The following is a 13,517-nucleotide window of genomic DNA, read 5'->3' on the forward strand; positions in this document are numbered from 1 at the left end:
TGCTTACCACATGAAGCTCTCACTAATTGAGTTAGGTCCCTAGCCCACCTTTGAACAATATAGTTATGTGGCTAGCTAGCCTCTTTTTTTAATTGGCTTGAGTTACATTCACCTTTTCTTATGAGTCTCAATCCTAGAACAAATGATAGAAATACGTTTAACTCAACACTTATTTCTTTAAAGATAATACCCTAGACATATGAAAAACCATTAAATGGTTTCAAAATCACTTATTGTAAGATAGTCAAATGAAGCAATAGATATTAGACATGACACCAATGGAGGAGTCAATGCTATGCAATTAATTTCCATGTGTAGTCACCCTAATGAATAAATCACTCAAAACATTCACATAATATTTTGCTTTAATCTTTCATGTCTATTTCCCCTTTTCATGAATGTTGCACAATTATTCCCTTAACCCACCAGCTTCTTGTGCCCTCCTCTATGATTTGACAAACTATAAAACTGACTAACATGCCCATATTCAATAAAATTACAAATTTTGATGTTGAATATTCAAGCAACATATATTTAGACTTAAACATAAAAAATCTCCAACACTTGTTTTACACACCTCTTTGCCAAAGCCTCTTAGTGTTCAGTTCTAAGAAACACATCCTCATGTGTCATTATCATAAGATTTCCTTCCCAATATTCTTCTAGCATATAAAAAAATGTCAAGATGATCTAAATTTATACAACAAAAAACACAAATATTGATTAGTTCAAAATTTTACAATATATTATTCAAATGCTTATATTACATTATATTTTTATAACTTTTCAAAATCTCCAAACTACTCATAAGAAACTAACCCCAACTAATTAATATTTTAGTTCTAGAACTAAATCTTAATTTTTCCAAGTCACTTGTAACTAAATTATGAAAATTAAAAAAACACACAACTTTAATAAATTTTGTAGAATCGGCTTGAACGTTGGAAGAGCTTGCCGTTGGAACATTGGAGCCTAGCCGTTGGGAGATTCATGCATGTCTATAAAATCAGGGCAAGAGAATTTGTTCAGAGAGAGCTAATTTTTTTTTAGAATCCGCTTGAACGTTAGAAGAGCCTAAGGCCAGCTGGACTAGCCGTTGGAGATTCATACATTTGAAGCCATGGTCTATAAAATTAGGGCAAGATAGGGAGAGAGGAATTGTTGTAGGGAGAGGATTTGTGGTACGAACTGGTAGTGGGACTGAGCTTTGCATTTGCATAGGAGTGTTGGGCGAGAGAGGGTAAGAGGATTTGTGGTAGGGACTGGCAGTGGGACTGAGATTCACATATTTGAAGCCCTGGTCTATAAATTAGGGCGAGAGAGGGAGAGAATTTATGGTAGGGACTGGCAGTGGGACTGAGATTCATACATTTGAAGCCATGGCCTATAAAATAAGGGCAAGAGAGGGAGAGAGAATTTGTGGTAGGGAGAGGATTTGTGGTAGGAACCGGCAGTGGGAATGAGCTTTGAATTTGTATTGGAATGTTGGGTTATTGGACAGAAGGTGCTTACAGAATGGTTTATCTCTTTTGAAAGATTTAAACTAAGGTGTGTTAGAAGTTTGTTAGCTCTCTCCTCTTTCTCAATTTACTAATCATTTTTCTTTCACTAAACATTTTCCTTTCATGTAGTAAGGCATAGTTTCCCTGCTATCTTTAAATGTTGGTCAGCCATAATTTTGTTGGTTTTTCTTTATCCCATCCCGTCCCTCTTTTGTTTTTAACGTTCTTTGTTCTGATTTACAGACCCAACGTGCGATGAAACTCTCGGTTCATGGCTAAAAGGGCTTGACAGTGAGCTGGTTGTGATCAATCAGGTATGTCTCATGAGTCCAGATGACTTCTTTTTCAGAATTTAGCTATTTTGTAGAACCTATTATGATTCTGTTCTTTATAAATTTAAATAGATTTTTCCTCTGTTAAATGAGCCAGTACTTACTAGTTTGATTTATATTTTTAACTTCTCTGTTAAATAAGCCTTCCCAAATAGGGTCACTCTATTCCATTGATGCCCTACTATGATGTAAAATCTTATTATATAATAAATAGGGCTTTATAGAACTCAAGGGTTTACACAATTAAATTGGCAAGAGAAGTAATAATTTAACCCCATTCGCTGGATGTTTCCTTTGGACAGATGTCCATTGCACTTAGAAATAGGTGCTCCAGTTTGGTTAGATTTTGCACCCAACTTGCAAACCCGTGGCTCTGAAATCTTGTTGGGTAATTGTAGAATGAAATCTGATTTACCCTGGAGCCGCTAAGGTGGTTTGCTGGTGTCATGCTAGCAATGTGAGAAGCTGATGAGCTGAAACTTTGATGCAATCCCCCTAGGTTTTTCTAAGATCGCTGTTTAGTTTTCAAAAATTGGGATTGCAACTTTATCAAGCAGAGATGATAATTTGAGGCCTTTCATTGATGCCTAGGCTTTTACCTGTGTTAGTGCTATATGATATGAACATTCATGAGGCGATAATCATTTTAACATTGCTATTTCTAATAATGAATCCGGTCCCTGTTTTCCCTAGGCTTCCCTTGGAGATCCTATTGAAATTGATCTACATTTGTTGGACAATAATGAAGCTACCTTGCAAGTTTCCTAGCAATTTTCGATACTGTTTTCCCTATAACACACACCCTAACTAAACTATTACAAATGGCCTTTCTTGCTTATTGTATTAGCATTCATTCTCAAGATTCCTTTGTAGTGGTCAATCTGGTGGTAAATTGTTTTGGTAGCTGGCTTCTTTGTAACTTGCTAAGGTCGTCAATATATATGATTCCTAGATGAAATGTATACCCCATAAGATGGGATGGGTTTCCACCATTAACATAAATCGATACTGGCGAATGGTAGGGATGCTTATGACTATATAATATCATGCTGCCTCAGGCTGAATTTTCTCCCATAGCTCTAGTTTTTTATTCCTCTTGACCAGAAACTTTTTAATAACTACTCAATTGTTTTTCCAAGAAGGGGCCATGGTCTTCTCTATTTGAGTTTTAGTATTTCATTTTTTCTCAAATGATTAATTTCCCTCATTATTTCCTCCTTTCTAATGACTGGAAGGAACACCCATTTCTCTCTTTTTTTTAATCAAGAGGAGATATGATGCCCTGTGTTGTCTCAGTCAAATAATATAGATGTACTGGATGGATCTAAGTGATATTTGAGAGAGCTATTAAAGTGTTATCATCAACATGATGTTATGTTGGTGCACCACCATCATTCAATGGAAAACTTTCATATAGCTGTTAGCAGAATTATGTTTATGTTCTGAAGGTTGAATTTCCCCTGGAAGAATAGTGCAGTTTACATGGGGAAACTTTATTTATAAATTTTGTTGTGTAATTGTTGCTGTAATTTGTAAATATTTTGCAATTTAAATCCAATTATAAAGACATACGCTCCAAGAACATGCCTAGTTTTTCTTGTGCATCCCCCAACTTCTCACATGTCGTACCATGCTTTGTTTCCTTGAGCTACCTGTCTACTCCTTCACTAAACATAATTTGTAAAATTTGCTGAAGTTTGGGGAATTTCCAGTTACTCAAGTTTAGATAAATAAGTCTCTTCAGCTTTCCAATATCAAAAGGGAATTACATATTGGTTTAGGAATTAATAATCCTGAGAAGAGATTGAGACTACTTGGTGGTTTGGTGTGATTGAGACTGCCATCTTTGTGAAGTACAGTAATGCCATGTACTTCACAAAGAAGAACCAAGCAAACTTCTAAGAAAACTTCTTAACTGTCCACTCGAAGCTGACTAGCCTATAAATAATAAATCTGCACATGATTGTTTGGTCGAGAATATATGGGAGCTCAATCACCATATTATGCAAAGAGAAAAAATCAGAGTTAAGATTTGTTCTAACAGATATTTGCCAAGTTTTACTGCTATGGTGTATCTCCAACATTCACTTTATGGTGAGGCTGAAAACCCACACACATATCAACACAAGTAAACTGTCCATAAAGCCAAAGTCATCCTCTTTACCTGCAGAAACATGATAACTGGAAGAAGATAGCTCATCAACCATGGATTTACATGGATTCTTAACTGTCCACTCGAAGCTGACTAGCCTATAAACAATAAATCTGCACATGATTGTTTGGTCGAGAATATATGGGAGCTCAACCACCATATTATGCAAAGAGAAAAAATCAGAGTTAAGATTTGTTCTAACAGATATTTGCCAAGTTTTACTGCTATGGTGTATCTCCAACATTCACTTTATGGTGAGGCTGGAAACCCACACACATATCAACACAAGTAAACTATCCATAAAGGCAAAGTCATCCTCTTTACCTGCAGAAACATGATAACTGGAAGAAGATAGCTCATCAACCATGGATTTACATGGATTCTAAAATCAATTGGCTATGGGCCTATATGGTGCTTTGTATGTAACAAGACATTTTGATCCATAGAACAAAATGGCCTGCTAAGAAAGGGAACTAACCTGACCAAGAGTATAGGGCATTGTAGAGTATAGGCATGCAGCCCTTTCTCTGTAGAACACAGTTCTCTCCACTGCAATGACAGGCTGCACAGTTGAATAGTTAGTGATCCCTAGGAATATTGCAGCTCCATATAAGGTACCCACAACAATAAAAAGATCTGTGTTGTTGCTCCTGATGCCCAACAAAACTACTTTTTAGTTGATAAGTTGATCAGAAGTTTATGTAGGCGTTCTCACTTAGAGCAAAAAAATAAGCCACTTGATATTTTGGTAGTCGGTGCAGCTGAAAATTTTGGAAAGTAAGCTGTCCTGAATTGAAGTACACACCATTTTGTGCCAACGTTCCAAAATATTGTTCCAAAGAGTAAAGCACAAAGAAGTGTAAAGAAGAATCTAAAGCTATAGTAGGCATGAGCTTTTTATAATCCCTGAATTAATCCACATTGCTTCCACAAACAGGACTTAAATTGCCCAATGGATGACTGTGAATAGTTGGTTGGAAAGTAAAGTCCCTTTCCTTGTGGAGGTGGACTGTTGAGCTTTTTTAATCAATGCTTTGTTCTGCCTGCATAGCCAATAAATAACACAATCTAAAAAAATTGTTGTACACTGGTTATCGTCTTCATTTGTATTGAGCTCAATTTGACATTTTATCTGCAGAATGGTCTTGAAGTTAAAATATTCAACTTATAGCGAGATAAGTTTCTGTAGTGCTCTGCAAAGTCTATCCCTAGACGAACTTCAGCAAAATCAGAGCTAGCTTCTAGCATCCATGTAGGGTTATATTTATCCTTGATCTTTGTTACTTCTGGAATAGCCTGCAGTTCACAATTCTGAAAGTAAGAAATGTTTATTCCTTCTAGAACCTTTCTTGTCTAATAGAGTTCTTGTTGTGATGTCTCATCTACAAATCCTGACCTCAAAATATTCCACAATCTTGTGAAAGTTGTGGCCTAGTGGTCCATTGTAAATGATTTTTCCTTTTTTCATTAAAAAGTAACTGAAGCCATCATAGGTAGAAATCAGTATCAGTCACTGAAACTAACGATATCAGATAGTCTCAACTAAGATATTCTCTTACCTCATCGAATACTTCAAAGATGTCAATGCTAGGCTGATGAATGGTACAGACAACAGTTCTTCCAGTATCAACAATATGACAGACAGTTCGCTCGATAACTGCAACAGCTCTTGTAGTCCAGAAATGGGTTCATCATGCAAATTATAGAGGGATTTGCAACAAGCTCTACAGCAATTGACACCTTTTTTCTGTTCAGTTAATAATCCAGTGACATTATGCATCTGTTAGTTGTCCAACTCCACATTCTCCATGACCTGATGAATAAATGCCTTGTAGCCCTACCAATGCATACCTTAAGTTGTCCAACTCCACATACTCCATGACCTCGTGAACAAAAGCCTACAAGTTGGAGTCAGCACATTTGGTAACATGGCACACCGTACACTATCTCAACACTCAAAAGATCCTAGTTGCCGTACACTATCTCAACACTCAAAAAAACCTAGTTGCCTAAGAAAATATGTAGTTGTGAACTCTACAGTTTTAGTTACTATTGCAACATCTTTTGCAAGATGGAGAAACGCTGAATATGTTAATGATTCCCAAACAGGAATGGAAATCAACTCTTCAACATTGGAAGAGATCTTTGGCCAACGAATTTAACTGATATCTGTGGTTTTAAATATTCAAGTTTAAACAAAGAGGAATGGATCTCACTTGGCAAACCGTAATATAAGAAATCCACCTGTGTAAGATGGCTACCTAAATCATATTTTGCCATGACTGTAAGCAGTTGTACTCACTTGTAATTTCATATTCTGGGCATGCAACTAAAAGATGAATAGAGCCTCAGCCGTATGACCAACAAGAAAATAATTTCCTTTGGAAATCTAATCGAGCAAGATGACTACAATTAAGGGTTCTTTAATCTGCTGTAATTGCTGAATAATAATGATTATCTTTCTTTTAGCATCCCGAATATAATACTGTGATGAGTCAATGATCGACTGAAATCCTTGTGGACTCAAAAATGGATTCTGAAATTCCTATGAACTTCAAAATGGATTGAGAATCTAATCTTTGGAAATCCAATCTAGCAAGATGATGACAATTAAGGGTTTTTTTATTTGCTGGAATTGCTGAATAATAATGATTATCTTTCTTTTAGCATCCCAAATATAATACTGGGATGAATCAATGATCGACTGAAATCCATGTGGACTCAAAAATGGATTCTGAAATTCCTATGAACTTTAAAACGGATTGAGAATCTAATCTTGATGTTCTTGGATCATTTTTGCCTTTTCTTGAAGAGAAGTCATTCCGATTTCATCTTGTTGAAAATGTGGAAAATATGTTTGGAACTGCTTAAGTATGGACCACTTAGCCTGATCTCCATACTACTTTTACCTTTACTCGGAGTGTGGAGTATCCCAAGATGCATCCTCAAATAGGTGATTGGTAGCAAACATTCTATTTTCTGTTACTAACTAATGGAAATCCTACTGAAGCATTTCCCTCTTCAAGCAACTTAAGGCAGCAAGATTCTCTCTCCTCTACTTGTTTATTGTACTATCATGACGGAAGCCCAATGGAAAACCTTTCAAGTCACATGAGAGAGATATCAAATAAACAGCCTTACGCCTCCTAACTCAGCCGATTTACAGATATATATATCTGCACTTTTTGTATATCCCAGAAGTAGCTTTAGGATCAAATTTATCCTTACAATATGTAAACAAGTATCAGGATCAAAGTTATCCTCACAATATGTAAACACGTATCAGGACAACGGATAAATTCTGCTTAATGCCAACATACAGTGAGCTAGGGAGGGAGGAGCCATACAATTATTGGATAGATAAGTTCAATAAATCCTCTAAATGATACCATCAGTTAAAATTGCGATCAGCTGCCTAAAGGGGCAGTTTTTAGTTATGTTCTTCCAAGTTACTATCTGTTCACCATGTTACAGAAAAATCCCTTTCCTGTCCACAAGTTTTTTCGGTTGCTAAAATGAAACAATAGGAATCACCTGCCTCTATATATGGTTGCCTATGCCAATATGACAGAGGTTAATTTAAGTCATGAGAGGGCAGACTTCCTACACAGGTTATGCTTATAGCTTTGATCAGTCCTCATCAAACTAAACACTTCTCAAAAAATTAGTGAAAGTGTCTTCATTAAAGTGAAATTGATGCTTGCTTTGAATCTTGGTCAGCCATAGCTTCGTAAGATTTTATTTATCCATCCCCTGTTTCTCTTTTGGTTGATTAAAATGTCTGAGTTCAACGAGTATTATACAGAGGAATACAAATTGCACCTCAATGGTTTGCACCTCCCATTTATCAGGAGTAAAGATTTGAATGAGGTTTATTTACCGGGAGTATACATTTCCCTACTTTGCCCAAACAACTGCAGACTCAGATGATTTAAATATGACGATCACAGTATTGTCTAGGATCAGGCAGGAGACGCAGATAATGAATAAGTAGCTATTTACATACCTCCTTGCTACCAATATGATGTCCCAATGTACCCTGAAAACTGGCCATTTTTTCTGATAACAAGGAAGCTTCTACCCAGCTTCCAAACATGATTACGAATTCTGCATAAATGCAGAGATTATGGAAATTGATGAGCTCCACAATCCACTGGCTATTATGTCCCCCATGGTTTTAACTAATGTCTTCTTTACTGTTTTTTTTTTCTTTGTTTTTATATGGTTTGTCATTTGATGACGAAAAGTAAGATGAATATGGCTCAGATACCGGTTCTCCCCTATTTTGGCTGGGTCCTGGTCCTGGTCCGTGCCCGGTCCTGGTCCTGGTCCGGTTCGCTCTGGGTCCCACCCGGGTCCTGCCCAGGCGGCTGGGTTCCCTGTGGGTCCTGCCTGCCCAGGCGGCTGGGTTCCCTGTGGGTCCTGGCAGGACCCACAGGGAACCCAGCCGCCTGGGCAGGACCCGGGTGGGACCCAGGGCGAACCCAGGAGGACCTGGGTGAACCCAAGCCCGTGGGTTCCCAAAAACGGGGCCCACGGGTTAGCAAGCATTTAAAAACAATAAAAAAACAATATTTTTAATCATATTCATAATTTGCAAAAAAGATAATATTCAAGTTTCAAGTTTCAAAATGTGAAAATGTCATGACACAATAAAGTATAAAGTTAAACATTCAAATTACAAGCCATCTATGGGATTTAAATTCCATATTCATCTTCATCTGAAGCATCCAACCCAAGCCATTAATTCAGAATATTTATTGGCATTGGCAATTATGGATTTATGATTTATTGATTTATGATTTATCTGTTATCATCTATGTATCATTGTATGGGAAAGTTACATTGTATGTTTGATGTTTCATATTTGTATGTTTGAACTGTGAACATATATAATTTTGATGTTTGAAGTTTGAACATATATATATATATATTAAAAAAAATTAAAATATATATATATATATGTACGGACGAACCCGTACCCGTACCCAAATTTTTTTTTTTTTTGCCGAATCCGCGAACCCGTACCCGAATCCGAACCCGAATCCGAACCGGAACCGGTAACTTAGGAATATGGTAATGCATGCACTAGATTAGGTCTCACAAGCTATATATATGTTTTACTGAATATGATTCTGGATTTGTAATCTTTTGGTGGGCTCAGGTGTCATGTCCTTGCCAAAACAGACCACAAACCTACTCAGATATCACAAGTTTTCCATGCAAACTGCTTCATCTTATTGAGTCGGTGATACACAAAATCTGAGTAGCCAGTAATCCAAGGATCTCACAATTGTGAAAAATAGATTTGCTTAGATAATCATTGTCATGCCTCCGCCCAGTACCAGATTCTTGCTTTGAATCTTGGTCATAGATTTTTAAGTTTTTTTTTCCATCTCCTGTTTCTCTTTTGTTTGAATAAAATGGTTGAATATGCAGAGGAATACAAATTGCACCTCAATGCTCTTCAATGCTCTGCACCTACCATTTTGATTGGCACATTACAACATACAGTCAATGAAAATACAATTTGCAGAACCCATCTTCTAAACATGCATATGTTTGACTAGTATACCCATATCATGACTGCCTAATATTAATTTGGCATTTGCAAAGTATCCAGATATATGGAATGTGCAAATTATAACGGAATGGAATTTTGTTGAAAGTATACAGAGACATATTAGCAAAGGCTTCACAAAGAAGTCCTTCAGTATTCATTACATCTTCAAATATATTTCACTTGCTTTTATATTTGATATTTTCATACCTTCATTGATAGTCAAATAATATCAATTGTCAGTTGTTAAGTGAAATTTCATGACATTTTTTAATGAATATTATTTTTTAGAGTATTTATTTTAGGGGTTAAGTGAAATTTTTAATGTGTGATTTATATGAATTATATGAAATGAAAATTTACTCTTTTGAAGTTTTCTGTCTGTGAATTTATATTTATTTTCTACAACAATCAAACGAGAGTTTGCACAATAATAAAATTTTCAGTGCATGATTTTATTCAGATTATATAAGTAAAATTCACTCTTTCGAAGTTTTCCATCTCTTAAAGTTGCATTTAAAGAAAACTGAGTTTGCATCAGTGAAAATTTTACATTACGCAAAATTCTGATTGAGTTGTACGAAGTAAAATTTACAATTTGTTTTGCATGATAGAGACAATTTAAAACAAGGTTTGGACAAGCGAGAATTTGAACACAGAGAAACTCATTACAAGATTTGTGCACGGCGATAGAAATTGAACATGAAGATTTCAAAGAAGGGATCAACTTACAATATTGTTTAATAGTGGAATGGAAGTATGAAATATGTGACATTTCATTTAAATTGATTATTTATGTTTATTGTAAACATTCCTCAACAATTATAATCAATAAAGATATATCATTTTTTTTTAGGAGGGGTAGAAATACCCCTCCAAAAACTCTCAAAGATGGCCATGAACATCTTTGAGAGTTTCTCTTGTTTCTCTGCTACTATTATTTTGTTTCATTTTTGTTTTTGTTTTTTTAAATTAGTCAAAAATATGATTGTTGTAATTTATTTAAATGATAATAAGTTTTATGGTAACTAAAAATTGTATATATATGAAAAATAATTTGCTTAGATTTCAATTGAAATATAAAATGTCCATCAAAATTTATTTAAATGACATATATTTGTATGCCCATATATGTCGTTTTAAAATACTAATCAAAGTTAACTAAATTACTTGCTCATAGCCAATTAAATACTTATAGAACTTTATAATTCTCAAATAGTTCTCATGGATGGTGGATTAACTTGAAACTACACCATAATATAGTAATAAAAAAAATGATTAATAAAACTTTCTTCAAATAGCTAGAAATGAATATCTACTTTAATTTTATGTGTTTTTAGCTACATTGTTCTTGTAAAATATGATTGTAGTTAGTCCTTTTTTGTGAATGTTAGATTATAGATTGTAGTTAGTCCTTTTAAATTGTCTACTTTATCATAAATATAGAGTTTATTTATTTATTGAATTTAAATTTGTATAATGTATTGTCTATTTGAGTTAAATAGTGTGTACATGTAACATGTGGTAAAAATGCATGGCATACATGGACCTTGTGCACTTTAGGGTTGAATAAAGGGTGCGCCAAGTCTGCATCAAGTGTGAGCAAAGTCATTAAGTCGTATACATGTGATTGATTCATATAAAATGTAAATTGCTATTATTTCGTATAATGGTTGATGGTTTGTATGTCATGGAGTTGTGCATAACACTCTCCATGATGGATAAATAGGACCAATTTTCATTGAAGTTGTATGGAGTGCTATTGTGAGTACATGTATGCATAACACATTTTGGCATGGTACATCCTTGTTTAAATAATATTTATGCTATGATTGCATCACATTTGTGAATTGAATTTATGTGGTGTACATTGTTTGCTCTTGTGCATTAGGATTGAATGATATTTATATCGATGAGTCATATGTGATTGATTTGTATGTCGCATATGATGATAATTCATATTAAGGGTTTTTTGTGTGCCCAATATGTATATGCTAATAATGACTATAGTGCATACATAAAGCTACTTAATATTAAAGTTGTATAATGATATACGAATGAGGTGTTGACATTTTTGCAATTAACTTGCTATTTACATAAGATTTATGTTAATGATTATATTACATGTGTAAATCCAATTTGTAGGGTGTGTGTCATGTGCATTAGGTTTGAATGTTAATTATATCCTTGCATTGTATTTGATTAATTTGTGTTGCATATACACCATACAAATTCATTTCACATGTAATGTAATCATAACATAAATTTAATTTAAACAAGAACATGTATACAAGTCAATTGCATAAATGTCAATTCATATTAAGGTTGTATTGTGTGGAATGTGTATGTGCATAATATTTTTGTGTTTGTGTTGCATTAAGTGTGTACATAGAGCTACTTTTTATGTTTGTGAATTTAAGCTTTGACATTTATTGAATTGAATTGTAGACATTTTATTGTTTATACAATTTTTTTGTTTTGATTACATCACCTAAAAATTGAATTTGTATGGTGTATGTCATGTGCTTGTGTGCATTAGAATTGAATGGTATTTATATCATTGAGTTGGATGTGATTAATTTGTATTTATACACCATACAAATTCAATTTATATGTGATGTAATCATACAATACATTTAATTTAAACAAGAACATGTATACAAGTCAATTGCATAATGTTTTCAAGTCAAGTGTGTACATAGAGCTACTTTTTATTAAATTTGTATGGTGACCTAATGTGAATTAGGTTTTGACATTTATGCAATTGAATTGTAGACTTTTTCTTGTTTATACAAAATATATGTTATCATTACATCATGGAAAAATTGAATTTGTATGGTGTATGTCAAGTACATGGCGTGCATTAGGATTGAATGGTATTTATATCATTGAGTTGGATGTGATTGATTTGTATTTCATATACACCATACAAATCCAATTTACATTTGTGATAGAATCATAACATAAATTCAATTTAAGCAAGAATATGTATACAATTCAATTGCATATATGTCAATTCATATTAAGGTTGTATTGTGTGGCCAATGTGTATATGTGCATAATGGAGTTATGTTTGTGTTGCATAAAGTGTGCACTTAACACTACTTTTTAGTAAAATTGACATTTATACAATTGACTTGAATACATATTCTTGTTTATATAAAATTTATGTTATATCATATGTGGAAACTGAATGAGTATGGTATATATGGAATACAAATCATATATTATTGCATTGTGTACATAAAGCTACCTTTTTATTAAAATTGTATGGTGATCTTATGTTGATTAGGCATTGGCATTTGGAATAAAAATCAATCACATAACTCAATGATATAAATACCATTCAAACTTAGTGCACATAAGCATATGACAATTCAATACAAATTTTGCTTACACGTGATGTAGTTGTAACATAAATTCTATATAAACAAGAGTATGTACAATAAAGTTGCATAAATGTCAAAACCTAATTCACATTAGGTCACCATACAACTTTAATAAAAAGTAGCTTGTAACATAAATTTTATACAAACAAGAATATGTACAAGTTAGTTGCATAAATGTCAAAGCCTAATTCACATTAGGTCACCAACATAAAAGTAGCATGCACATGTAAATATTGGTCACACGATATAACCCTAATATGTATTAACATTTTGCAATTGATTTGTATACATATTATTGTTATATAATTTTTTTGTTATGATTATATATATCACATGTGAATTGAATTTGTATGGTGTATACAAAAAACAAAATAATCACTCCTAAAGAAAATGACACCATAAATTTTATATAAATAGGACTATGTATACAAGACAATTGCATAAATGCCAAAGCCTAATTAACATTAAGTTACTATACAACTTTAATAAAAAGAAACCACAAGTCTAATTCACACTAGGTCACAATAGAACTTTAATAAAAAGTAGTTTTATGTGCACATTTGATGCAACACCAACATAAAA

General features: G+C 33.8%; 1 long non-coding RNA gene across 1 annotated transcript; it reads left to right on the plus strand.

The window, feature by feature from the left end:
- The first annotated feature begins 949 nt into the window (after positions 1 to 949).
- LOC131857882 (uncharacterized) lies at positions 950 to 10,891 on the plus strand. Its single transcript, XR_009358770.1, has 3 exons — positions 950 to 1,548; positions 1,746 to 1,816; positions 10,161 to 10,891. It is a non-coding gene; the product is annotated as an uncharacterized LOC131857882 (long non-coding RNA).
- Positions 10,892 to 13,517: the final 2,626 nt, after the last annotated feature.

This window comes from Cryptomeria japonica, chromosome 8 (assembly GCF_030272615.1).
Source record: "Cryptomeria japonica chromosome 8, Sugi_1.0, whole genome shotgun sequence".
In the NCBI taxonomy this organism is placed as follows: domain Eukaryota; kingdom Viridiplantae; phylum Streptophyta; class Pinopsida; order Cupressales; family Cupressaceae; genus Cryptomeria; species Cryptomeria japonica.